Below are 27,788 nucleotides of genomic sequence, written 5' to 3' on the forward strand. Positions count from 1 at the left end.
AATCACATTTCTTAAAATCATACTGAATGCAGAAAAACCCACAGATCTATCCTGAGCATGATCCAGAAAGGAAAAAGGCAACTTGACACGTTTTCAGCCCTATTGCTGTGAATCTCACAATTATTGAGTTTTTGTTCTCTACTTACATTTAGCTTTGAAGTTTGCTGCTTCCATTTCAGACACGAAGAAAGGTTCAGGTTCCTTACACCAAAAGCTTGGTGTAAGAAAACACCAATTTTCTCTCCCTGCAAACTTTGGGTAGTAAAGCCCAAGAAGGCACTACTGCCGAATGAGTGTCAACTGGTTCTAAGTGCAGGACCAGAGAGGATGGATGTAAGCTGGGGGCAGAGTCAGGCAAAGACCCTCAGGGAGGCTGAAGGACACCTCCAGCTCTGAGCGTGATGGGCCAGGGGAGAGGTCCTTGCTGGGTGGCACAGCTCCCTCACGGGCTTGGGGCTGGTGGCAGCGGGAAGTGCAGGTCACCACAGGAGGCTACCGAACAGCCAGCTCAGGAGCTGCCTGTGATCTTAACAGCTTGTGCCATCACGCCAGGCCGACTATGCCCCGCACAGCACTGGTTTGTATGTGACGTGACATGAGAAGCTCTCCCTTGCCTTTTATTGGTGGATTTCTCCAGCCAAGTAAGGCTGCCTGGGACTCCTAGTATTCTGGCATGATGAACAGAAAAAAATACAGTCGCTGGCAATTCTAATAGTTCCTTCTGTTTGATGCATCTGATCGAAGAGAAGCTGAAATCACAGACCAATATGCAACCAGGCTGCACCAGTTAGCCTCATCATGCAAATGAGGCACACTTGCAGGCGAACTTATTAGAGATCAAATAGTTTTAGGCACCGTGGATAATGAAGGCAGAGCGCTTATGTTGCAACAGTCAGAGCTGGAATTTAATCATGTTGTTGATATCTACTGCAGCAGTGAACAAACACAGAAACAGCCACAAAAATCAAACCGTTAGAATGAAAGGAAGATATAAACCAGACAAATAATAATAATAAAAAAAGTCTCAAACCAAGAAACTTAGTGGTTTCAAGAAGAATAATCTTGCGAGTTAGATCTGGCAAGACTTTGAGTCCTGATTCTTTCGGCTGAGCAGCTGGAGAAGCGGGGGTCGCACAAGAAGAAGCTGATGGGGAGTCACTGTCCGTTCCAAGAGGGAAATGGCTCCTTCGTACCTGTGGGAATGGCCCTGCGAGGGGAGAGGGGAATGCCCTGCAGGCCGATGCCTGGAAACCAACCACGAGGTGAAACATAGCCCACGCTGGGAACATAGCCCAGCATCTCAGGAAAAGAATGGGTGAAACATAGCCCAGCATCTCAGGAAAAGAATTCAGAAATCCTAGGAAAGAATTCAGAAAGGAAAAGAGAAACAGCCTCCTGGGGTGGAAGTTATAACAGAAGTTACACAACTGACAGGCTGTATTAGCAATCTGGTAGACATCAAGAATAAATAAATTCTGCGGAAGCATTAGCCTCTTCTGTCTCAATAAACCCCTCACACGCTCCCACCATCCTTTATGCAAACACCTGGGGAGACCCCGAGCAGAGCCACAAGGGTTGGCTTGTTTTAAGGAGTAAAGATGAGATCCAGCAGGTGAACGCTGCAAAACTGAAACATTTGGATTCCTTTTGGCAGACAGAAATGGCTAAAAATACCATTTGGCATTTCTTCTAATACCAGTTGGTAGTAGAAGAGCTCCAAAGATGTCAACAGGAAGCCCTAGAGGTTAGAGGGAATGATGTAACCACATGTGACATAATGCTTGGTGTAGAGATTTCCTGGAATTGATTAGTGCCATTCATGATAACAGCAGCCAGCGAGAGTGTGAGGACTGGGTGAAGGCCCAGGCAGCGTTCAGGCGTTGGATATTTTTCTTTCCCTTTTAACGCCATGTCTGGTCTCATTGTTTCAGATGCATAATACAATAGCTGTGTGGTATTCCCATGCAGCTTTGTCTGGGAAGACTTTGAAGCAGCACCCGCACCAGCAACGCGCAGCTACTCCCACGCAAAAGGCCGCGGAGACAACTGCAGAAGTGGCAGGACAACGAAGACTCCCGGGTCCTCCTTCCTCCAGAATATGCTCCCCTCCGTTCCTCTCTTATTCCTTGAAGTATAAGATGCAGTCAGGTCGTCCTCATCAGTATGTTGTTTTATGCCTAGTCTATATACAAGAGCTATGAAGTGCCATCTATATTTAACGGGAGGCCTCTGATCTATGTGAGTGGGTGGAAATTGATAGTGAGTGACACGGGCGCTGACAATGGTACACAAACTCCGTGGCACTTTTAAAACTTTTAATTGCATTTTAAAGTAATGTAACAAGGCAATGTTTAATGAGTACTTTGTTTAAGAAATTCTGACTTTATAAGCTAATTAAAGAGAAGGAAGGGTTACTGCGCTAGGGCAACAAATCCAGGCTGCTGAATGTCTATACCACAGCAACGCGTAGTTCAGATTCAATTGGCAGCCTTGCAAATCTCCAGCCAGCCAGCATGAATGATTTTTTTTTTTTGACTGGCAAATAAATTATTATTATCGTCATGATTATGTTAATAGAAAAAAAGTAAAGGATAGGCAAGTAGTTTTTTGCCAGGGCTGGTAAATTTTCATGACACTTTTTGCAAAGCTGTCATATGGCTGCGTTAGATGAAACGGGAAGGCTTTATGTGCGTAGCATTTAACTTTAAACATTCTTCATGGAAACTTACACGGCACATAATTTACATATTCAATACCAGTGACAATTTACTTCTCCCATCTGAGCAGGGCTTTCAACTATGCCACTTGAACTAAATTAATAAACAGTAATTAGAGAACGTTGTGCGAGCGAGCTGTTGATGTTGAGAAGATTCTAATCAACACCTTCTTTTAAGGACCAATTAAAGCTGAATGTATGCAATATAAACATCTTCTTGTATTTAGACATGAACTGGCGAACAAGGTAAAAAATAAAAATCAGAACAATTACAGCAGGTTAGAGATGATCTCATGGAATGATCGTGAAAGCAGCAGTCATTTCTAAAAACGACTGGCCACCTTCCATGGTGAAGCACTAACAACTTGTGCAAGTTAATTCTGAATAGGATAAACCTTCATGCTCTCATTGACAGGCTTTTCTCTGAAAGCAGCTCTGCATCTGCCTCCAATTTCCACTGCAGCATTCACCTGTCTGTAAGACAACCCTGCATCTCAAGTGAGTCCAGAGCTGCAGTAGAAAGGCTTCCCTGCGGGGAGGCAGTGCAGGTGAATGTACCCATCCCATTAACGCTGCCTCGCAGCAGAGCGAGAGGCTGCCCGGCAGGTGATCTGGGGGAGGATTTGCACGGTGCAGGCACCGCTGGTGGGAATACAAACACAAGGATGAGCCTGAGCGAGAGGTAAAGCTGCCCCAAATTGTCTCACGTCTATTACTGGGGAAGAGGAGCACGGGGGCAGTTACGCCGGAGCAGCTAATGAGCTTGTACCCGTTGCCCATGTGTACTCCTTCACCCCACTGGAAACATAAGGTGGTTTATTCCTGAAAGGTGAATTTAAGACAACCCTTGTTTCCAAAATTCCTGAAGGACAGAGGAAAGGCCATCTTTGATTTAAACAGAGATGATCCTTAGTGTACCAAAGGGAGCCTGCAGTAGCAACACAGACTTGTGTATCACCATTATGAACTGTCAGTAAGTTAAAAATAAGCATAACTTCATCCAAACCACAGCTCACTGCTTCCTAAAGCACGACTAAAAAAAAAAAATCATCTAAGCTGGTGCAATGAAGCACATGCAAAATTTGTCCTCCAACTTAGAAGTTACAAGAGGCTAATAAAGGTAAGGGAAACATCTGTTCCAATACTGCACTAGTATCATTTGGAGAAAATGACTGCATCACTTACGGCCGTTTGGTATCCAGAAATACTACCACAGTAATAGGATGTTGTCACCTCAGGCTCTACTGAAATCTACAGGAATTTTACTTGTTTAAGAATTATAGGATTAGGCACATGATCAGTGTTTCTTCCCTTTGAAAATAAACATTTCCACTTACTATTTCTGTAGCAGTGCGAGATCATTATCTTGTGACAGCATTTGGTTCCACTGGCATTATCTCCTAATTAGCTATTTTAAAATATATGTAAGAGGGTGGAGGTGGCGAGTGGACTTGTAAACCTGACAGGTCTGATATGTTCTTACAAGCTCTGCTAATCCCAACCATTGGAAATACATTAGTAAGGCCAAGCTAGCACTTTAAAGAACAACCCAGCAAAGGCCTCACGTCGTGAACTCTGGGAGTTCAGCACGCAGCAGAAGGGCTCTCGCAGCCGGAGCAAAGCCCTTGGGCAGGGGAGCGGAGCGGGAGCAGGGAGGAGTGGGAAGCAGCACGCCAAATGGGAAACCGGCCCTGGGAAGAGGGGCACCGTTGAAAGGCTGACAACCTCTACAGCGTGGTCAGCCCCGCATTACAGTTGTATCATCGCCTAAGGTGTTTGGTGTAGGACTTCAGGGGACTTCTGAAAAGCCAAGCACAGAGAAGTTTACCAGGGATGAGAAGATGCAAGTAACACAAAGGGAAAAGATCTAACAAACTGTGTTCGATATCCTCTGTACTGTCTCTATATCCTGAGAGATTATTGCGTTTATAGGCACAAAATCATAAAAGCTTTCTCCAAGATGCTTCATGATATATGAGCAGGTCTGGGATTTCAGTCTGTGGCATGGTAAGAATTAGGAAAATGGGTATTCTGGTATGCTGGGCTCGTTTTTTCTCCCAAGAGTTAGGTTTAATTCCTAACAAACTCTCTTTGTAAAAAAGAAACTAGGACACATGTATACACGACGGGTCATTTTGGAGACAGTCAGACACACGCAGGAAGCACCCCCTCGGCAACACTATTCTAACCTTCAGCAGAGCTAAGAACTGTGATTTGTTCCTCTTTCTGAGTTGCTTTTAAACCTTAATTCAGTAAATGTGTTGGTGATTTTCAAGGCATTCTGAACAGTGAAAGGCAGCAAAGTAAATGTCTGAAGAATACTGATAGTATGAGACAGGCTCTAAACTGCCATTTACTCCCATATCTGCAGTTCGATTCAATATGCAGCATGCAATATGATTTTTATTCTGATCAGATGGAATTTCTAGGCCTAAATCTGCTTGCAATAACCATGGTCCATCACTAACTTCACAGCAAACAGGGAGGTGCGGAGGAAAAAACTGGTGTAAGCAGGAAGGGAATGAGTCTACATTCATGTCCTCTATACATTTTTGTTTTCCATTGAAAGTTTTCTCTTGCCTAAAGTCACTTCTGTCCTTTTTTCACACCTCTTCAAGCCCACTCGGTGAATAAATTAAATGAAATTCCTCACTTGCTCTTAATACTTTTTAAACGCAAGCCAAGCTTCTTGGCTTTTCATACCTGGACATCTACTTTTTTTAAAATGCTATTGGATAATTTCTCTCTCTTTCATAGGCTGGTGCTTTGGCCCGTATGCACCCTGTGCGCTCCCTAAGGCTCATGCATAACTGCAATGGACGATTAGTCCAATTAAGTCTCCAGCAATTTCAATGGCTTATGCAAGAGTAGATGGGGCACAATATGTAATTTCAGCTTTTTTTGTGAGGGTTTTCAATCCTTCCATGAACTAAATCATTTTATCAGTTTCTCTCTCTTTCTTTCTTTCTTTTTTTTTTTAATTTGTCCCATTAAACTACAGAACTGGAACATATTCATGAATAGTTTCTTTCTGCTTTAACTCAAGGAGTTCCTGACATAACAAAAACTGGTAATTAACTGGCTCGAAGACTTTTAAAATAGCCTCTTTAAATAAGTCGTAGTATGCGGCACTTGCAGCACTGACTCCACATTGCTGATACCACTGCAATGCACCCTCTATTAAACAAGGTTTGCTGCTCTACCTCAGCATCAATTCTTGGCTGTTTTCTCCACAGCTTTCCTACTTGGAGACACGAAAGTCCTCCAAGATTTCTTCGTGTGGCAAAGGCTAACCAGCTCCTCCACGATGGGTCCCTGCTCTCAGTCCCCTTGGCTTTGTGCCGCTTCCTTAAACAGTCCCGGGTATCAGAGGGCCGCTTGCCACCAGCGTAAGGACGGGTGGCCGGTCTGCAGCGGCTGGGCACAGCTCAGCCTCTCCTCCTCGCTCGTGTCACAGCCGCGCTGTGCTTTCGGTGCTGACCCACTTTGGCACACTTCGGCACACTTCGGCAGTCCCCGCTACCTGGCCCCTGCTCCGCACCTACTCAGAGCAGGGAGGGGCTCTTCCTGGTAGAAGAATCAGGCTTCGATTTTTCAGATTTCACTCAGCAATGTGCTGTATGTTGACTCTAAGCACAGTCGGTTTTGCCTACTCATGCTTATCTCCCCTGGTTACAATACATTCTGTTTCTGATGAAAATATTACTCTGATGAGCGTTTCTCAGGCTCCACCATACTTTTATGCTTCCTGCTAACTAGCGCAAGCCTTATTGTTGCAGTTCCTAATATTTTGCATCATTTGTAGATCTAGCAATTTAGTTTGTAAATAGCACGAAAGAAAGTATTAATGTGTATCTTCCCCCAGTGCTCCAGACAGATTGGTTCACTGTGGAACAATTACATACATATGTGCTAGCCTATATTTCTTGTAAAATCAAATCATGTAAGGATGCCTCAGCCAGAACAAGCCATAAAGCTAGACAAGGCATGGAAAAAAACATCCCCAAATATGTACTCCTTAAATTACATAACTATAAAAAAATAAAGCAAAATTGAAAAGGGCAAAGGAGACAAAATGTAAACGCAAGCTTTTATACGCTCCGTGTAACATAGAGTGAACGTCATTTTGACATGCTGGTATCATGAGCTGCCAATGTAGTTCAGAAAAGGCAGGGATATCTCCAGAATTATGGCAATGCTGCTTTCTCGCATCAAAGCCAGATACAAGACCTATGTCTATGGTTGCCAGGTCTAACTGCCTGCTCGGAAACTAAACCAGGAGAAATAATTTCCTAAGTAATTGTATGTAAAGTGTCCAGAAAGATCATGAAACTTCAGAACCCCTTTTGGAAACGCAGCTCTTTTAGTGGGAGCTCACAACCACCCCCCTCAGTGCAACAAGTGCCTCACTGCAGCTGAAAGCCCCCCAAAACCTACTGCCCTCAGGCCTTCTGTAGGACGTCAATGAGGCAATTGTAACACACCACTAAGTTGATTTTGTGCCTTTGAAAAATCTCCTCCTTAACACAAATACTCCATCACTGTCAGCTGAACACGTTTAACTTTTGAATTAATGTTATTTTCAAGAGGTCAGACATGTGACAGTAACAACAGTCTTTTGCCAAGCCATGTATTTCAGGGCTGCATCTGAATTTCCGCAGAGCTCAGTATTGTTTAAATACGAGTAACTGACTCTTGGCTCATCGCTAAGGCAAAACTTCTGTTCTCCGGACTCCTTCAGGGCTGTGCTGCTGGCTTCCTTCCCCACGCAGGCATGGGGAGGCAGATCCTCTCGGTGCCCTCTCCCGCGGTACGCGCTGCTTAGCAGGTCAGAGGGACCTAACAGCCAGCAGCTAAGAATAACGGCAGTCATTTTTCCTCCCATTTTGTCCCCATCCCAAAGACTGCCAGGTGTTTCAGCGGAGGTTTAGATGATAGCCTCGTGGTTTGTGAAAACTCACGCCTCCACCAAGGGCGCCTGGGACGGGGGCACCTCCAGCGCGGCTGCTGGTTTGCCTGTCGCTCGCGGCGTGGTGGAGAGGGGCGAAAGCCTCTGGGAAGAGGCACAGTGGCTGCCTGCACTGATGGCTGGGCTCTCACGGAGGAAGAGGAAGCCGGTCTCCACTCTAAGGATGGTCTATTTTATATTACATTGCATTTGGTATGAAATACCCAATCAGTGCTCTCTACAGTGTCTTTTGGGGGTTATACAGATCTAGGATGTCCACAAGTATTTCAGGAAGCACTATATGTGGAGGCACATGCAGCTGGAAGGTGGCTGGGCTCTGTCTTTGGTGGAAACAAATAACGTGTCTTACTTGTTTCCACCGCACCGATCCCTGCAACTCTGGCAGCCGGCGGCTAGTTGCAGCGGGCTTTGGGACAGGTCTGGTGTGTGTGGTGCCACAGTCCAGTCTCCATGATAAGCAAAGTCGCAGATTTCTGCAGTACAGTTTCACAGAGAGCCTGTTCTCACCGAATTAACTATTAACAATACCAAGCAATATTGCATAAACATTGACATTAGTTCTCCCCATGCGGTAATGCCATAAAACCCGCTCTGCCACTGTGAGCTGCTGAGAGGATTTTGGGGGGCATGGCCCCCCTGTCCGGGCTCACCTCCAGGGAGATGTACATGGCCAGTTCCCAGGACTCCTTTTCTCTCTGTCTCTCAGCACAGGTGGGGTCCAGATCTTCTGTCAGTTAAATTTTATTTTCCAGCCTGCTTTGTAATTCAGATAGTGTTTTGGTTCACTTGGCTGGCACGGAGTATTTTTACCACACCCTTGTCTCTTCAGACAAACATCCTCTTTTCTAACCTCTGGCAGAGCTTAACCTAGTGAGTAAGAAGAAGCAGTAGTTAAGACATAATAAATAAAGCCACCCTGAAGAAATACCTACACAAAGCAAGATGAATGGGCATCATCTACCTGGACAGTGTTGCTGCTAAGCATGGGAGGAATAAATCAGACATGTTAGGTGCACTAGGACACCTGACAAACAGGGAACGACGTTTCTTGAAACCGTAGTTTTATCTCTGCTCGTTTGGATCAAACACTTGTAAGAATTGTGGATTAATTTCCTTCCCATAGTCAAAACAATACAAGCCAGGCACCATTTTATTAATTTCCAAACCAGCGTCAGATAAGCAGAATTGCATTTAAAAAAGTAAACACCCTGCCATAGAATTGGAGGATATGTAAGCATTTGGGGCTTTTTTTCCTGTGTCTATAAAGGGGGAGGTTTTTAGCATTATGAATAGATTTCATTTTGTAAGTTGTGCTACAAAGCACTGATAAGGCAACGGGAAAGCAGCAGCGATTGAGGCAGAGCAGGAAGAAATACCACCCATATTAGGAGACAGCCACTTACTTAGTCGCTCCCATTTGAATAAAGATGCCATTGTTCAGCCAGAAGAATGCACATATTCACAGGACCGGCACAGAATAGCTCAGTGTATCTAGAACTCCAGAAGTGTCCAAATTACAGCCCCAGGGCCAAAACTGCCCTTGAGTCTTTCTGAAGAATGACCCTCTGCTTAATTAATCAGTGCTTTAACTGTGAGTGATCCCAGGACACACTTTTCTCAGGCCTTTTTCTTAGCCCTGCTTGTTCAGAACAAACCTTTAAATGTTCTCTGGCTGATTTTTGACCATTTTTTTCCCCTTTCAAGATTATTATTTCCTGTTTTACTGTGAAAGCTCATTAGAAACGAAGACCAGCAACTAGATGATCTCAGTTCAGTTTACTTGGATAGGGAATGATTGACTCGGTATGGAGAGACACTGGCTCCCTTTCAAGACCTACCAAAAAAGATTAAGTCTACAGACTCCCAGAATATCGCTACTGCAACTTTCTTTCCATATACCAAGGAAGAATTATAGCAGGGCTGATGAGTTTGTACATGCCGTTCTGTTAGTCATATTTGATCCCATCGCCATAACTCCAGCTGTTATGCATGGGATCCTTACCAAGATCTCTTTCCCATTTACTCTGCACAAGACAAGTTTGAATTTACAGCACTGAGAACTCCTTCTGGCTGTCACAGTCCAGGTTATCTGGATTCTCCTAAAGCTTTTTTTCTGTCTGGAACAGAACTGAGATTCGATGGCAACTAGAAATGCATGAAGACAATGAAAAACATTGTGCAAAATTTCTCTCCAAATTGGGCCCTACCTTGTCTACCTAGCTTTGATGATAAAATTCATCTTGTTCTAAATGAAGTTAAAGTTGAACAGGGAAAGTCAAAGGTTTTGCTTAAAATGAAAACAACAGCGTCCTTCTCTTTTTTAACAGTGATCTTTTCAGTGAAAACCAAATTAATTTTGACCATCTTTACAAACTTGTAACAAAATATAAAAACCCAAAAATGTCAAGGTTTTAAAAAAGTCAGCATGAATGTTTTGAAAAGCTATAATGATAATATAATCTGCAGCTAGGGAAGCTGGAGCCATACTGTTTGATAGGCCCTATCTTATGATATCCAATATTAAGCTAAGTAAAATGATATGACCGGATGGCCTAACTAAATTTAGTAGTCTGGTGAATTGCCACTCTACTAAATTTAGTCAGCCCATAATGGGCATTAGATATCTACAGTCCAAATGATAAAATCTGTCTTGCTTTTTTAGGCTCCCAGCGAATGCACAATATACTACGTTGCACTATTAAGAAATAAGCAAATCTGAAAGGGAAACCAGGGGAAGAGGGGAACCAGGACCCTAAGGAATGCAGAAGGAACCGGGGTGTGCAAATCACATCCTCACGCTCAACGCTGCCCCGGCAGCAGGCGAAGGTGCACGGGTGCTCCCATGATATGTGACCCAAAGGGAGGAGAGGAGGAGGAGGGCTCCGTAGGTGCACTAATCCTCTCCATCATAAAGCTGCCACTCCAAACGTAACTTTGTGCCATGGGAGCCATGGGAAGAGGAGTGGTTAGAGGTGGGAGCTGGGCTCTCCGAGCCTTGCTGCTCTTACAAAACATATGCTGGCTGCATTTTCATACCATTCCTTCTACATTTTCCATCCTGGGCTTTGTAATCCTGATGGTAAACAGGGCAGTATATTTCTACATAGATTTCCATGCATCTGTGAGCCAGCTTTACAGCTATGAAAACTGCTAAGTCACTTTTCTCAAAACCATATTCAAGGTGTTACTTACACAGTTCCTGCTGCTTAAGGGGATTTCTGCTTCTCAGTCCATGTGTGCTGTGACTTCTCTACTGGTGTGAAACCATGTAGGACACTTTTTTTTTTTTTTAATGTGAAATCTAATAGGGTCAGAAGCTTTTAAAAATTCTGGTATTAACGAGTAGAGAAGAAGAGTAATTGGACATGAAAAGGAAGTACCATAACATTATTCCCATGCCCTTAAAAAGAGTTGCATCCTTCTGTCCTCATGTAAGAAGCTACTGGATGCGCCAGGTAACTCAGTGATACTTCTTGATCACAGACAAGAAATAGTGCCCTTGTCCTCAGTTCAGTTCCCAGTACAGCAATGGAGACATAGCCCTGGTATTCAGCAGGTTCTGCAGATCTAGCTTTATACCGAAGACTGAATATCATAAACTATACGTTAGCTTTGATCCCCTCCCTACAATAGGCAAGTTTAACCTGTCTGAAGTTCGTTATGCATCATTCTCTGCAAGAAGCAATTTTATTGATCATAGTGGGTGTACATATTCAACAGTCAGACTCAGAACAGTGGTTTTAAAAAATAATATATCTCAAAACAATCAGTATAGCAACTCCCCATTTCCTTAATCCTTTACACTAAAAGGGAACACCTAGCTCCTTGGAAAAATACTTCATCCTTTTGGCAAAGAGGGGAGCTTCTAAAACAGTAGCTAAGAAGTAGGTATGAAAAGAAGATCATTACAGCTATTATCTGTATGCAGTCCATCCATGTAAACACATTGGTTTGGAAACAAGAGAAAGGACGGGGACAGACTCTCAAAATTCAGAGCATTTTGTTCATTTGTGACATTCTAATTTTCACTCAGAATTTACCCTTTAGCAAGATTTTTAAATTTGATTTCCCAATAAATGTATGTGGTAAATAGGATCACCCTCTCCAAGTCCCCTTCTCGTTACTTTTGGAAAGGTTGGACATTTTGACCCCAGTTGCATTTGGAGGTTGTGTAGGTCTCACACACACAGGGCTATCACAGGTATCACAAGGCGCACCCCTACCAATGCCCCCATCGAGGCGCCAGCCCACCCCCACCTTGGAAGGGCTGTCACAGAGGAAAACTATTAGACACCAGAGAATCCAACCACAGCATCTAAACACACCGGGAACCAGGGTGCCCTAGTTCTGCTGCTCACACAGTAACTTGTTTTTCTTTTTATAATTATGTCTTAATCATTCTTTATGCTGAAATAATCATAACATATTTACGACGAGACTCTATTTTAATTTTTGTCTTCAGATCACTTTCTGTGTGGCCTCATACTGCCATTTCCAGCCCAAATGACACCCTTCCTATCAAAACCAATTTGGATTTCTTTTCTCAGACACAAGTTTGCAAGGTATTTTTGTCAAATGATTTACTCAAGTTCAGATGTTACAAATAGACCTGCTGGTGTAAAGAGGCAGAGCAGCAACTCTGGATCTGACCCAACATGTATTGGGTTTCTCATTGCTGTATTTTGTAACTCTATAACAAAACCTCATTTGTGTAGCATGGCTTCATAACCCAACAGACGTGACGCTCGCCTGCTCACTCCAGTTGCGCTTCTCACTTTTAGTACAAATGAATACTTACTGGCCAGTAACCACTAGCATCATTTTTCCAAACATCATGAGCTTTTTTGTGGCTGTTGCTGCTTTTTCTTTTCTGATGCAACTTTTCCCCCATCTGCCATGGTTTTTCCAAACTACTTGTAAATATTTGGAAAAATGCATTAGTTTCATGTTGCTCTTAAGACTAGTTTCTTCTAGACTTGCTCATTTACATATATTTGTGTTTTACAAGTTTTCTCCCCCTGATTTTTTAATCAAACACCTGTTTTCACAGGCCTTCACTTCTTCCTAATTGTCAGTCCTTATTATTTTTGTTAAAGGATGATTTTTTTCTTTAAAAAAGGCAGTTCTATTGCTCATCCATTTTAAAATCATAATTAACTTCATCTCCTTCCTCATTTGCTAACGGATCTATTTTCTCTCCAGTATTTCCTTTTCCCCTGATACACTCACAGTCTCTCTTGTTTCTCTTATCCCCTTTGGCTAACTTAAACTCATTCTGCCTTAAGCTGGGGAAAGGGAGACCTTCACAACACAGCGCTTAGAACTTCCGCACCGTTTTAGACTTTCAGTGTCTTTTGCAGACATCCACTCATTAACTTTCATAACATGCCAGTGAGGTAGAGAAGTATTATTAACAGCTTTATTTTGACGAGGAAAGTGAAGGAGAGGTCCTGAATAATCGATGCTGACTGCAGAGGGGCTGCTGCAAGGGCCAAAAACCCCATCCGCGTGCTCAGGCAAGGACACAACTAAGCCTGCTAGCGGGCACAACGTCACCAGCAGCAAAGTTGGAAAGCTGAGCTCAGGGACGGGAGTGCAAAATCTCTCTTTCAGCTGCCTTTATTTCAGTTTATTTTTTAGGTGAAGACTCCACAGAGGTTATCCACCTAGGTTTCTGTTCAGTTCTGCCGGTTGGATGTTCCTACACGATATTAATACATCTGGTTAAAAACGCTGTGGGAGAAAGCAGTACAATTGTTTGCCTAGAGGATGTTTTTAAAAACCTGTTGTTGCTTTATACAAGTGCCTGACAAACATCTTTACTCTTTGATAGCCATTACTCTTAGAAAAACAATTTCAAAACCATATGCTCAAGGTGCTTGAACTAAGATTTAACTAGCCCCATTTACACAGGGGCATATCAAGGATGTATATTCTCATGCAAATACGCCAGCCTGGGCTTCCTGCAATTTTCTTTAGTTTCGTTATACCCAAACAGCACTATACAGGATTCTCAGTGTTTCTTAGCTTGTGGTCCATGGACCACTGGTGGGCTACAAGACATCAGGAAGTGGTGATGAAACAACTGCACATTTTCCAAAGACGACCGAAAGCCTAAGCCATACAAGCATGTTCCAGTGAGCAAACAAAGAGAAGGGGGTGAAATCAAATTAACAAATTAACAGTCAAAGCCTATCTTAATTTTTAGTTGGTTTGCAAATGAAAAGCATTGTGGTTAGATGCGCAGCACAGCCTGGGGATATTTTTTCATGATCCTAAACAGTGGTTAAACACTGCTTTGCGTGTCTGGAAATCTAAAAAGTTAAACGATTTTCATGAGACCCTTTTCTTCTAAGCTGGTGTCAGCAACATCTTCATCACCCTTGCTTGAACCATGGTTCATCACAACACTGCTCCCTGTCACGGAAGGCCCCTTACACTAGCTGACCAAGGGGATCCTTACTGAGCCCTCTGAGGAATCCTCTCCCCTTCCCCTTCCGTCCACGCTGCCCTCCGTGCCCACCATGCCTCCCTCCCACAGGCACGGGCAGGACGTGCTCCCCTGCAGCCAGGGGCGTCCCGAGGACGAGCAAAGGCTGGTGCCATGCTGCAATTTACAGGGCTGGCAGCCAGATGAGGTACAGAGCCGCCGTTTTCCTCTCTCCCGGGGGACCTCCCAGGGGTGGAGAGTGAGATGTGATGGTCTAGTTCCTCCACCTCCAACGTCTTTTCTAGAAAGAGGTCCAAGTTAGTTCCTGGCTCTCCATTTGTGTGTGTGTGTGTGTGCGTACAGAGGGGAAAGCAGGGGAAGTATCCAGCCCCTAAAAACGACTTGGTTAAGTTCTGCTGAGCAGGACAGGCTCAGCACGCAGCCTGCTTAGCAATCCCAAACTGTGCTGGCCAAGTACCCAGTTCAGATGTTTATGGAGGTTTCTTTCTGAGGGCTGAAAGCTTGCATCTGTGCTTCCAGTTCAAGTTCTCTCACAAATTTGAACAAAAAGCTTGTAAAGTTCAGCATCTTCCAAATTGCCCCATATAAGTCACTACTGAAACCATATCCAAATGGCTCCCCCCCCGCCATACCTTCCGCAGAAATGACCTAAACTTTGTCAGGTTCACATGTCCCTAGAGATGATCTCATTTCACTGCTTCAAAAGAGCTTTGGTCTGCACAGCCTGTAGCAGCAAATTTACACTTCAAAAAGCAGACAGCTTTTTCCACATCTTATTCACTTAATGGGTGAGAATGTAAAATTAGTTCCGTTGCTGATGAGGACCTTGAGCCAAATGAAAAGTGTTCATTTGTCAGCACAGACTTACAGCCTGAAACATGATTATATAGCTAATCCAATAATGGGTTTTGATGCTGAGCATTTATTTATATACAGTATGTCTTGTTATCTGTTGATAATCAGGCTCTACAATTTACTCTCTTTTGTGTCATTAGACATAGCAACATCTTCCAGACATATTACATTTGTGTGTCAACATACAAACACACACAAAACCTTTCTGACCAAAATACTCTCTTTGCCTGTTTGCCTTGAAACAGCGTTTGAATTTGAGCTTTTTGTAGTTTAAAATATTAGTAGCAAATTAATCATTTTAGACTGAGAACCTCTCTGCATCTTAGAAGTCTTAATAGATTACAATTTGAAACATAAATTTTGTTTCCTTATCTATAACATCATATGAACTGATTTATTCTTTTTTTGCCTGATGTGAATACCAATATCTAATTATCTCAGGTATAAATTTGTAACATTAAATGGTCCCTGTCCTAAAGTATTCCATGTCCTAACATCAGACCGTATCTTAGATTTTGCTAACTATGCAACCACCGCTATTTGATGGCTGAACAGATTCATCTTTTATAGAACAGAAAGTAAGTATAGCTTGTTAACGTTAATATCAGACATAGTTCCTACATCAAGTACATTCAAGTCAAACAGAAAACCAGAGAGTTGTTTGTTTGCTTTTTCTTTTTCAACTTTTTGACGAATTTCTGTTGCTAGTTAACACTCCTGCAGTTGTGTGGATGACTGTAAATATCTAACACTGAATTACTGGGACAGTTTACGCCTCATTTAAATATAGAATACATAAAACTCAAATATTTAAAATGGGGAGGCATTTTAAGAGCTATGCTATAGTATGATACATTGTAACATTCACCAGATATTAAAAAAAAAGTCTATGGGAAAGTCAAATCACTCCAGTATTAAACTGGGAGTTAATTGCAAATGTGGGGCACACCTGCAAACTCTGCGAACAATCCTGCAACACTACACAAGGCAATTTCTGTGCTAAAGGATAGCTCTGCCTGCAGAAACACCCAGGAACACCTCTGAGGGCTGGGTGAAGTCTCCTCTAAATTTGGCAGTCAGGAAGCTTTTGGAAGTAAAGCTATTAAGTAAAATTTACCTCAAAGGATACCGCAAATCAAGGGTGCAGGTGAGACGCAAATGATGTACGAGCCAAACTCGAGCTTTGCCGCTGCCTCTCCTACGAGCAGGATCAGGCCTCCCTCTGTGCTTTTGTTTAGCTGAAATTTACTCTACAATAAATACTTATATATTGCTGCAACATGATGTTTTATTGGGCTGCACTAGTTTACTAAAAACAGCAGGCTGGTAATAGCAGTGCTTGTGGTTTTGCCTGTAATTCATTTGTGCATGGTAATGCACAGGGAGAGATATGATACAAGATAATAAGGCAAATTAAAAAAACGACTAAACTCAGTACTTGCAATATACAGTATATTAGGACCATGTTCAGACAGGCTGATTCTTTGGATATTTTTATTTTTTGTTTTACCTCGGCAAGGTAATTCATTAGGTATTCGCTTGGGTAAAGAATAAATGAATATAGCATACATTACATCCTCACTTTAGTTGCAGAAACAAATCTTTCCTGTACCCGCCAATGTAATCTTCAGAGTTTTCGTTATATAAAACACCTCAAGAAAAATGCACCTCGGTAAGATTTACACTTTATTACTCTAATGATTCTACAAACACTGGCACAATGTGATGAAAGGCAAAGCAGTCCTGATCTGATTGAGAGCTAATAAAAATCAGTACTGAAAACTGAAAATAGCACCCTTATCATCTTTCTTTCATTTAGACCTGATTACTAGGGGATTATAATGCAATCACAGCTATGTGTGAGAGGTAGCTATGGGAACCAGTTTTAACTGTTTATCTAGCCAAAGATCTTAATTTAAGTTTGAACACTCTGATTCATTTATATGTAAGACACCAAGGAGACAAAATGCAGAAGAAACAGATGCTCACTTGTTCTTTCTATTTAACTTCATAAGCTACCAGCCAATTTGTCTTTCAGGGACAAAATTAATTTCTGATGACAATGTGAGCAAGTAATAAACTAGGAGTTCCTGTCCTGGGAAACTTGTTAAGGCCATGTAATGTTCTGGAGTTATTTAGAAAAAAACAATTTGCTCATAGACTCGCAGGGACATCTGTAACAGAGTTTTCTTTGTCCCTGTGCTGTTACTCATTTCTGGGGGCTTTATGACACCTTTTCCAGAGGTTGATTTGAAAAAGTTCAAAAGGAAACATATTGCCCATTATTTCTTTCCTGTGGGGTATTTTTTTTTTTTTAGACGGCTCTTTTTTCCCCTTCATATTCACAAATCATGCAAACCTCAACCCACTTGCTTTGCTACTTCCACACAGCCAGAGAAAGTAACCACCAGCCAGCAGGCCTAACAAAATTAATCAAAAATTATCTGAGAAAAACAGTTTGTCGGAAATTTCGAGGCAAGTACACACCTGAAAACATCTGACAGAGCACTGCGAAAAAGTCTGTTGCGCATTTAGATGGAAGGAGTTTTGCCCATTAATGCTGTTAACTCTGTTAAGCTACCATCGTTAGCAGGGGAAAAAATGCCAAATGAGGGGGGGAGAGAAAAAGAGAGAGAGAGATCCACCCTCAGAGCTTGCATTTTCGGTACGGGCTGCGCGTACATGCTCCCGCATCAGTTACTTAACTGAAATGTTCTCTATCTTTCGTTATCTTTGCTGGCACTATTTCCCCGTTTCGGTATTTATTTCGCATGTACAGCTCTTTACTCTGGTAACACTTTTCTATCATTTGGCTTGTTCATTGGGGTTTTATCCCACCTGGCAGTCCCTTCACATCTGAGGTTTTCTCTTAGGTAAATTCCTACAGTCTAATGTCTGTCCATTAGTACAGTTAAAATCGTTCAGTCTGCTGTGCTTAACATTCGTTTACAGCTTATGTGCTTCACATGAATGTTCCTTTTCCAGCAGTTCTTTTGAAGAAAGTTTAAAGTAAGTTGCAAAATGTTTCTTTTTCATCTAAACAGGGAAATGAATTTAAGAAAGGAAGAGAAGAGCCTGAAGGTTTAGCTCTTTCAAATTTTAAACAGAATTCAAAACACTGTTGGAACACATCTGTCAGAGAAAGCACGAGAGCACCTGCATTTTAAGAGTGAATCTCTTCCCTAACTCCTTCCTTGATAATAGCTTGCACGAACAGCACCTTCAAACCACATCAATCCCAGACGCTTTCCATCCATCCAGTTATTATTTCCCTTGGCACTGAAGTACAACTACCTCTAGACTGAAGCATCGCAGCCCACTGTACAGCATCACGGCTCACAACAAGAAGTGATTAAAACTATTCAGCTGAAATTATAAAACAAGGGCAATTTTAATCAGGTAGTTCAAACTGGAGCTCGGCCTGGATACTGCATGGAGCAATACTAACTCTTGATTTAAAGGCCAGATGGTTTCAAATATAAATGGTAAGAATGAAGTTTGGAGAGGAAAAACTAGGAATTCAATGAAAATTTTAAACTTTACCATGGTTCTGTTTGTATTTACGTAGCAGGACCTCACCAGCAGATCGCCCAAGCGCACAGTACATGGCCTGACTCTGTACCTGTAGGGAAGGGTACGCCATGGTTCCGCTGTTGCCTACTGCTCTCCTTTACCTTCAGTTAGTTTTCAGTGATCATGTTAGTGCTTCGAGACATGTCCACCCAAGCGTGGTGGCTTGGCCATTAGCTGAGCACCAATAAGGATGTCCCTGGCAAGGACCGCTGCAAACTTCTTATCAGTGGGACTCACAGAAAATTGAAGTTCATTGCTTTAACAGTGATTTGTTTTCATACCATCCTTGCCACACAGCTTTGAAGGCTTGTGTACAAAGGCAGGATACATACCGAGGCCGTACAGATGAAAACAGAGCATTAATTCATGTTTCAAGAACACAGAGTAAGGAAAGTTCACACACTTTAGAAAAAACCACAACATTTTGCAAATGAAATTAGCGCTTGGGAGAGATGAGATCAGCCAGTGTTCTGACATCCTCTTGCACAGAGAAGCGGGAGCTGCAGCAGGGACATGACGGCAGCGTTCCTCTAAGGGGGGGCTGATGAAATTTCCCACCTAAGACACTCCACAGGTTTGGGACATATTGATTACTGAGGCAAATTTAATAAAAAAGAATGTAAGGATATAAAAGAGAGACTCTGTCAGGAAGGTCTGGGTGGGGGAGGTTTGACTGGTTATTTGTGGAGCTCTGCGACAAGTCTGAAAATTCATGTTGGCCTGCTGGGAAGCACGACAGTCACCTTGGGAAAAAAGAAAACAGTTTTCTGGGCTGCAGGTATAGGAGAGTGGTGGCTGGGGCAGGGCTACAGTTTAATCCTCCACAAAGCAAAATGTTAATTAGCATGCAATTAAGGTGGAAAGTATCCTTACTTAGATTTAAAAAAATCCTAAAACCAATAATGTCATAAAGTACAAATACCCTTGGTCATAAAGTACAAATACCCTTGGTCATAAAGTACAAATATTGGCAAAATTGAGCATTTCAGTCCACTTCACCAGTCACTCAGAGCCCCTGGCAAACTGACTCAGTAAGACCAGTTTAAGGTGGGGAAGTGCATAAAGGAGAGGGGGTGAAGAGATGAGCCAGGGTGATTTTGGGAAATCTGTTCCACAGAATCACAGCTGCCACTTCGTTTCCTGCAAAGGTCTGAGACCTGACTCAACACCATAGTGTAAAATTTCTTAGGTATATCATTTTAAAATTTGCAATACTCTAATGATTTACTTTTAAAAACGTGCAGATCAGGAAGACATTAGTAGAACAATGAAAAACTTGGCATCTAAATAACTCTATATTTCCAAAATCAAGCTGATATTTTTCCACTCTTCCACAAAACTCATTATAGTATAATTTATTACACATTTCTATGCAGAAAGTCTTACATAACCTATCTCCACTTCAATGAACCTGTAAATTCAGAGATTGGATATCTGAAATGCAGTTTCAAATAAGAAGTGAGAAAACCACAGCTGGGCTGGAGTCAGGTGAGTCTGAGAAAAGAGAAAGACTCCACAGGCCTCTCTAAAAAGCCCTCAGCACAAAATGGACCTATAACATTGCCTTTACAGTATTGAGCCCACAAGCCCAGAGGACAACAGACTTGTTTAGGGTGGGAGATGTCGAAGCAGGATGCCCATGCCCTGGCCTAGTTTAGTGTTTTATAGATTGTAACCACCATGTTCCTGCTACAACAGAAGCAACATGAGCTCCCTCAGCAGTACATTAGGGTGCAAACTGACAACAAACAAGGAAATGTTTCTTTTAGCTCCAAAAATCAGTGCAAAAAGTACATGTGAGCTACATGAGAGCTGTGTCACTCATACCTCAGTCTTCAGTGAGATAATCCCAGACTGGGTCACCTCTGGTCTTGGAGGGCGTCAATCTTTGGAAGACCAACAAGTCAGCAGATGCTCACCCTTTCTGCAATGCCTCAGTAGAAAACAGATCTTTGTTTCATGGCGCATAAAGGCTGTGAAATCCATGAAGCTCGGAAATCTCAAGGACTACAAAATAAATCCACTCCTGTGCAGTGCTAATACAGGAAATTCCAGTGTGAGGGAACGCAGCCTCTGTCCAACATACCACAACTAGCAGAAGAATGTGGCTTCAGAGGAAAAAACTTTTAACTGGTTCCTAGTGGGCTCGTCCATAAGTCGACTTTGCATTACAGTAACAACCCTATTGATCTATTCAGTCGTGGATGTATTTCTGCTAGCCTCGCCGTGAGAGCAGCAGAGCCGCGGTGGACAGCCTGCTGGGCGTCCCGTGTGGGCAGGCTGCCCTTCACCTGCGAGACCGGGCACACACAAAACATGGAAAGGGTCATTTTCTTTTCCTGATGAGCTCGCGGGGAGGCAGACAGTACTGTGAAAGTCTCTCCCTTTGAGAGAAATTAGTAAAAACTACCCTGAGGCTACTCACCTCTCCCCCTCCTCGTGAAGTCAGTAAAAACCATCAACACCAAACATATTAATTTAACTAAGCAGCAAATATAAATTGAAGCTTAACATGTTATCATGAAAAAGGCTTTTCAGTGTCTCCTGTGGCTGGCAAAACTACCAGTTAGCACACATGATCCTGTTTGTACCTGTCTAATAGGAACCTGACTACTGAGACCTGAGACTCCAACCATGCAGACCATACGTGGCCTTCAGAGGTAACTATTCTGGAAATGTCAGGAAAAAAAGGGAAAAGATGAGAACTGGACCCTGAACTTGGCGTAGCTCCAATAACGGCATCTTACAGCCTGCCACTCTCATCTTTCCTCTGATAAACAGGTGGCAACAGAAAGCAAAAGACGCAAACCTTGGGCCTGAGAGCCCCTCTGAAGGGGTCTGAGCACAGCGGCACCGTGCCCAGGGGCATCGCAAGGGGGGTGGCAGAGTGTGCGGTGGGGTGCAGGTCACAGCGTCCACCCCTTCCTTCCCTTCCAGTTCTCCCTGCCTCTGTGGCACGGGGCAGGGACAGCATGGACGCACCTTGTGCCTTGAATTTCTGACCCAGGACTGTCCCTTACAGCAATGTGCCAGCTCAGCTGTAGTAAATCTAGTTTTTTAGGTTTAACCATCTTATAAATGTTAGCCAGTAATCACAAAAGCAAAATCCCCCTCTTTTTACAGAAGGGCTCTCCCCATCACCCATGTGAAAGCTAACAACCTGAGAGCAACTGTTACCGACACATGAAAGCTTGGTTGTTCCAGCTAGATGAAAGGCACCAAACCTGAGACAAATATTTTGTCAACCCTCATGGGGAATCTTGTAAAGCCATCTCCCATCCTGTAACCGTTCTGTGGTTAAATAGTAGCTTCAGTTCTCTGATGTTGCAATCCAGCACCTTTCACAGGCATTAAATTCCCTCTAAATTAATTCTAAGAAAAAAAAAATGCATTCTCCTCAGAGTTATTTCTATTGCCCAGTTATTTTATATGAATCTGATAACTAGTTTCCTGCTACAGAGATTACATCTTGAATACTTAATGTCAATTTGGAAATTTTTTAGACAAAACAAAAATAGATCTAAAATATAACACACACAGTTTAGCTAAGTGTAGAACATTAATGCAAGGCATGATTGGAAAAACAGCAAGTAAATTGGAGGAGGAGAGCAGATTCAATGGATATCTCCCAGGGTTAGTACATGCTGTAACTGGTCATTCAGGCATTTCTGGTTCTGAAAGTACATTTTTCTTAGCATAAAAGTCTCAGAGTTCAACAATTCAAAAAAAAAGTTAGAATGAAGGATAGAGTGCAGCCAAAGGATAGCCTTTAACAACCATTTCAAAATGAAATCTAAATATGCTTACATATTAGATAAATGTTGGCTTCCAGGGAAGCTTTACAACACTTTAATTCCATCCTGGACTGGGATATATGGAAATGTTCTGTATTTCCATAAGTGTCCAGAGCTCTCTGCTAAACTAAGAAGCTGATATTTCTATTCATATAATAGAAGCTATTTTTTCCCTGAAGTAACTCACCAGGCTCTCTTTGGTGACTTTTTTTTTTCTTTTGAGCTGCAGTACAATTTCATTAATAGGACTAGACAATAATTATTCTTCTCATATTCTCATCAGCTACTGATAGCTCAACTGCCCTATTTTTTGCCATATGGATTCCAGGATCTACATTTTTTTTTTTTAATGTCAGAGGTTTTTTCCCCTCATTACTTAAAACTCAGCAAAGCTAGTGGGTTGCATATAGGTAGAACATCTTCTCACTGGCTGCTCTCACTCCCTCCCGCCACCCATAGCACATTTAAGTTCTTTGGAAGTTTTTCTTATCCTTCATAGCCCAACCAGCAGTGGCCAGTCCATGACCCATGACCCATCACACACACCCCACATGCACACATGCATATAACTCCTGTAGAACAGACAAATTAAGACTGGCCTTAACTTTCCCTAGCCCTAGATATTGTAAGGTGAGCAGGGAGACCCCGTGAGTTGTCTGAATGCTGCAACGGCCCAGGGAAAGTGTGGGCAATTGTACTCCCTGCAACAGATGAGGAAAATGCAACCCTGAAGTCAAAAAGATCAGCCCTAGCTGAGATTTGCAGACACCTGAGAAGAGCAGACTGGTACCCGTTCCCAAGACACGCTAGAGATCCCTCCATCTGCATTTTGTCCTTGTTCATATACAAGTAAAATGAGTAAAAAAATCCTGTAACTGGCTAAATCAATCAATGATTCTTAACAAGAAACAATATATCAAGAAATGCCTCTTGACACTGTACCTTCAGGCTGGTACAGGCAGCCCGTTTCTCACTGCTTGCCCCGCTGACGCTGTGGCTGGCTCCAGCTCACGCAGAGCCCAGCCGGCCGCCGTGGCAGCTCTCATGCAGCAGCTGGCAGTGCCCCATCCTCCCGTACTGTCCCAGAGCTCCTCGGAGACCTGAAAACACAGTGGCAGCGGTCCTCCCCAGGCAGGACTGCTCAGCCACTGCCTTCATGGGTACAGCACCAGCAGCTTAACACACAAATCCCTCTCGAGGAAAGTACGGACGCAGAGTCCTTCGGCTCGTGGGTGCAGCCTGCAGTGACCACGGGCACTGGTGATGACAACCTATTTACCCACACAGACTTACAGTATTAATTTGCAAGCAACGGACAGAAGCAGGGCTGTCGGCCAACCAGTAATATTTTGTAGAGCTGATGCCATATGTCATATATTAAAGGTCTTACTTCAGCAAAACACATGGTTTAATGCTAAGCCCAAGGGTGTCCCAGTGAAGCCAGCTGCACCTCTCATGGTCTTCAAGACAGCTACCTGAAGAGCTGCATAAATGGGGTTTTAGTTATTTTACTATAACTTTTTCTTTATCTTAGCCTTATTTTTCTATCTCTGTGTTTAAAGTTGAAGGAAATTACATGAAAAAGCAGAAGATAATTAAAGTAGGATCCATAGCAAAGAAAGCAGGTACTTTGATTTTAACTGTACTTAAAATTAGGGAGGAACTTGAAGGCCGAAGAAAATGGCCCATGGTGCTAAACAATTTTTGTAACCTGTCATTGTGCACGATGCCTTTAAGCAAGTCCATCACTGAAGGCTGCACTCTGTCACTGAACCTGAAACCCTATACAATGTTTTTGTCTGGTCTAGCTTCCCATGGCTAGTCTATCTCAAGACAGGAGGGAGATCTTATCAAAACAGGAGAGATTAGGAACGGCAAGCAAACCTGCTCAGCAAACATAGGAATCTGGAGAGACACCCTCTCCTCACAAAAGCAGAGCATACAGATATGGGTTAAAATGGGTAAGCTGACTATTTCAAAAAGATGAAAAACCATTTGGCTTCTGCAGACTGAAAGGTGATTCCACACTGTAACTGCTCATCAGGCAGGGGCACGTGCAAACCCCTTAATACAGCTGCCCAAGGCACAGCCCAGGAAGAGCAGCTTTCACAATTTGGCAGCTGGATGTGGAGATAATCGTGTGGATATGGGCACTGACCTCTCTGCTAGAACAGATAATAGAACAAAAAAAGAGGAAGATGCCAAGGAGATACTTGATTTCTTTGAGTAATTGTGACTTGCAGTTTGTTATCATGCTGAAGTGGAACATCAACAGGCTTTGGGTTTTTTGTGAATTTTTAGGGAAAATTGATAACATCAGCAGTCAGCTATCTCCTATTGCCACTGTCCTGGTTCCTAACACAACTAATAATTCAGACGTGATGGGCTCCTTATGATCATTTTGGGTCAAGGTCTGGGGTAACAGAAAATGATTGCAAAAGAAGGCAACTGAGAGGAGGCTGTCCTAGGCCGCAGCACTAACCTTTTGTACAACTGAAAACCCGCACTACAGATACGGTGTTGCCCTTTGTATTCCCTCCACTGCTGAGGACCGTGACTTCCCTGGCCAGGTGGCCTGTTCCCTAGATGCAAGACCCTGCTCACATCAGCCCTTGCTTTCTCTCTAGCATCAGGGAGAGGTTCCTCTGCCTTTGAAAGGCTGAAGTGGATACCTCATTAGGCCTTGATTATCCTCAAGCAATTGCTTAGATTTCTGCCCTATTACCGATCTGCCTTCTTTAGCAGAGGTCGTGCAATGGGCAGTGGCTGTCATGTCTTCGTTATAATGCATCATTTGAAACTTTTCAATTAAGCTTCAGATCAGGCCACAGTACTGAGACCACTTTAACGAGGGTGAGTAATGACCTTGTGCTGCACGTGATTTCTGGCACACCATCAGTTTTAATTCTTCTTGATCTTACTGTAACCCTTTGATACTTTGGATCAAGGGTTCTCTTGAAATGCTTTAAGCACATCGTAGGACTTTCAGGGACTGTTCTGACATGGTTTCTATCCTACTTGTCTTAACATAGCCAGACTGTCACCTGTAAGTTTTCCATATAAATTCAAATTGCCAAAGATTAAAAGGGAGCTGAAAATCTGGCCTGTGCGCAGAACTGGGGGAATCTGGTGTGGGTCCCCAGAGTGAACGAACCTAAGGAGGATTCTGCTACGAGAGCAAGGTAACCCCTTTGATGTGCCATGCCCAAGTACAGCAATGCTATGATTAGAACAGAAAACTACATTATGCTGGAGTAGTGAATTTAATAAGAACTACTGAGAGAGAGAGACTTCCAGAAATTTAGACTTCCCAGTTAATATCCATCTTTACATTACATGTAGGTCAAACTAAAACTCTGTGGTTTAAAACACAGCGTAGACCCTCATCCAGTTAAGCCAGTGATAGAAATCACATTGACATCAGCAGGATAAAGATCTCACCTTTAAATTAAGGGATATTTGGACCCAGATCCAAACCCAAGCCTTGTAGCCAGAACCAATTTTTAAACAGGCTGTGTGTGGATAAAGCAGATCAGCCTTGGTATTTTCAAGGTGATTTCCCAGGTCTTGGAGTCTCATGAACCTGGATTTCCTTCTCTGGTGAGAAGGAACAGCATCTAACTATAAAATTCATCTCAGTAAGAGCTTCCCAGAAGCCCCTTGACTTCTCCAAGGTTTGTGGGCTCCCAACAGCTGACACAAGACTTCCATGAGCATGAAGTGATGAAACAGGTACAGATTTGGTCATAAAAACTCATATAATGCTTCCATAGCTTCTAGGTATCAAAGTTTCACAATGTCTGGATGCACAAATCCTCAAAACACAGAATCCTTTTCAACAGGAGCAATCAGTTCCTATTAACAGCACAAGACCAAGCACCTGATGCACTGAGGGGCCAGACTCAGCATCCACGAGGAGCTACAAGCCCCCACCCCAAACCATAGGCAGTACCAGCAACTTAGCTATCGAGGAGACAGGCAGTGAGAACGGGACTGCAGCCTATGCCTTGCAGGCAGGTATGTGGGAGCCATCGCTGTTTGGCCCACGGCCCTGGTCTGTCCAGTTGAGGTACCCAGCACAAGGACTACGCTTGCGGAGCTTGCCAGAGGGGTATGAATTTTTAGGTAGCTGTTCTCATCTGAAATCTCCCCTCCAGGCATCCCAAAACCTCCTCGCCTGGCTCACAGGACACATCCTGGGCTGTTACCCCTGAGCAGGCTGATTTATGTCAGGCTGCTGACAAAGTCTCAGAGGCTGCCTACCAACAGAGCAAAGCAACCAGACATTTAACAGTTCCCCTCCTGCTATAGTTTAGATACTGTCACCCGTAAAAGCAATGGACTGAACTACTTAAGTAATAACTCCCTGTACCTTTTTTTTTTTGTTATTCTTGAAGCTCTTCTTACATGCAGCATGGGGGGGCGGGGGGGGGGGGGTATCTGGAAGGGTAGCAGAAAAATCTATGTGTTTTATTGCAGTTGGACGGCACTACCAGGGAACTGAAAAAGCTTTCAAACCTGCTATCAATCACTTGATATATGCAAGAGGTGATCTTTATTGATATGCCTCTAGTCACCAACTGAAATGGTTTGTCTTTCGTTATACCCTTTATAGGAGGCCTTTTTCACTGCACTTGCCTAGTGGCTTCTGCAGACCTGGTAACAGTGAACAAAACTCATTGCCCAAACCAAGCTTATAGGATAGAATATACATTTTTTTCCTGGGAGGTAGCAGGCAGAAAACACTCTCATCTGACACTTTCTTGGCTGCAAAGAGAGCAGATCAGCGGTTCCATTAGTGTCCTGCAATAGCAGGCACAAAAAAGAGGTGAGGGAACTCAATGGATTTCACTCTAGACAAAATTATCATCGCTATGTCAGGATTGACTTCTTTGTTAACCCAACACTGTCACACCTATTAGCATGAAAAAAGGCAGGGGTCATTTAGCACAACCCTATTTACTGCGCACTGGAAACACACCTTCCAGCTCCTGCGAGTCTTAACAAAGCTGCAAAGAGCAAATCGCAGCAGTGTGCTGTATCCCCATCTCAGGTCCTCTAGGCAGCCATTATAAAAAACGGTTGTGTTATCGCCACATTTCAAAGTCAGAGTATGGCCACACTGATGTGTGGCTCTAAACCCAGCAGAGCTTGATCTATTAAACACATAAAGGGGTCTGTGTGTCAGAGGAGTCTGGCCTAATCACGGGACAGAAACCACAAACTCCCAAATTCGAAACCCAGGTTTCTTCGGCTGTTTGACCAACACTTCAGAGCACATCCATACATTTTAAATTTCACAGTCTAATAGGAATACATAGCAATGCTCCTTTCAGAGGTGTTGCATTGATTAATAAGCTTGTCACCAAGGATGGAAATTGCTACATAAGTGTTAAGCGTTGTTAACTAACGAAAGACAATTCCATACAT

This window comes from Mycteria americana, chromosome 7 (assembly GCF_035582795.1).
Source record: "Mycteria americana isolate JAX WOST 10 ecotype Jacksonville Zoo and Gardens chromosome 7, USCA_MyAme_1.0, whole genome shotgun sequence".
NCBI classification, from domain to species: Eukaryota; Metazoa; Chordata; class Aves; order Ciconiiformes; family Ciconiidae; genus Mycteria; species Mycteria americana.